The sequence below is a fragment of the Metopolophium dirhodum genome, chromosome 3 (assembly GCF_019925205.1).
Source record: "Metopolophium dirhodum isolate CAU chromosome 3, ASM1992520v1, whole genome shotgun sequence".
In the NCBI taxonomy this organism is placed as follows: domain Eukaryota; kingdom Metazoa; phylum Arthropoda; class Insecta; order Hemiptera; family Aphididae; genus Metopolophium; species Metopolophium dirhodum.
Genome location: NC_083562.1, coordinates 41,387,345 through 41,388,752, shown reverse-complemented (window position 1 = coordinate 41,388,752; position 1,408 = coordinate 41,387,345).

Genomic DNA, 1,408 nt, shown 5'->3' with positions numbered 1-1,408 from the left:
TCTAACCTAACCTAACCTAACCTAACCTAACCTAACCTAACCTAACCTAACCTAACCTAACCTAACCTAACCTAACCTAACCTAACCTAACCTAACCTAACCTAACCTAACCTAACCTAACCTAACCTAACCTAACCTAACCTAACCTAACCTAACCTAACCTAACCTAACCTAACCTAACCTAACCTAACCTAACCTAACCTAACCTAACCTAACCTAACCTAACCTAACCTAACCTAACCTAACCTAACCTAACCTAACCTAACCTAACCTAACCTAACCTAACCTAACCTAACCTAACCTAACCTAACCTAACCTAACCTAACCTAACCTAACCTAACCTAACCTAACCTAACCTAACCTAACCTAACCTAACCTAACCTAACCTAACCTAACCTAACCTAACCTAACCTAACCTAACCCTAACCTAACCTAACCTAACCTAACCTTTTTTTTTTTTTTTTTTTTTGGTTAAATCGAGGACCGGAGGAGGAACCGCGTGAGCATTACTTCCCCTCCGGACCCCATCGTTTATTGATCACAATCACAATAACAAACTTAAGTCAGTAGCGGTGAGCTAATCTCTCACTCGCTGCCTGTCACAAACAACAATACATAGGTGGTATAAATTACAAATGGGGAGACTCTACTCTCCCAAAGTTGCCTTCAGCTACAAAGGAATTAACTTAACTAATTTTTTTTTTTACAAAACGACGGGTTGTACGTCCGCTCCATCAGCTGGTTCTGCGGCTTGGCGGGCTCTCTCCTCGTCCTCCTTCGCTGACATGATTTCTTCGACCATGCGGTAAAACAGGCGGAACGTTTCCTCCGCGTTCGTCAGGATCGCCAGCTTCTCTGCTTGGTCTGCCGGGAGCTGGTCGAAGGGGGGACCGCACACGATGTCACCGATGTCGGCTGCGGTTGGACTGCGGCCCAGCTGAGTGGCCAGGGGGACCCGGAACGTGCTCCAGTAGGGGCACTCAGTGAGGGTGTGCTCTGCGGTGTCCTCGTGGCTCAAGCACTGGAGACAAATGGGGCTGGTGGCCCTGGCTCGCCTGTGCAAATAATACTGAAAACAGCCGTGTCCCGACAGTGCCTGTGACATGTGGTACGTCAGAGGCACTAGCGGGACCGTTCTTCCGAGCCAACGTCCCACCGATGGGATGCACCGTCTGGTCCAGGACGCCTTCCTGGTGGTCTCCCATCTCTGTTGCCATGCCTCGATTGTTCGGGCCCTTTCCTCTCTTCTCACGGACGCTTTGGACGGTCGTAGCGCCCCGGGAGCCGGCTCGGTGGCGAGGCGAGACTGGATTCTCTTTCTCTCGAGGCCGAGTAGGTCCGCGGGAACCGTCGAGGCCAGTACCAGGGCGGCTTCGTCTGACACTGTGCGGTAGGCGCGGATGGTCCT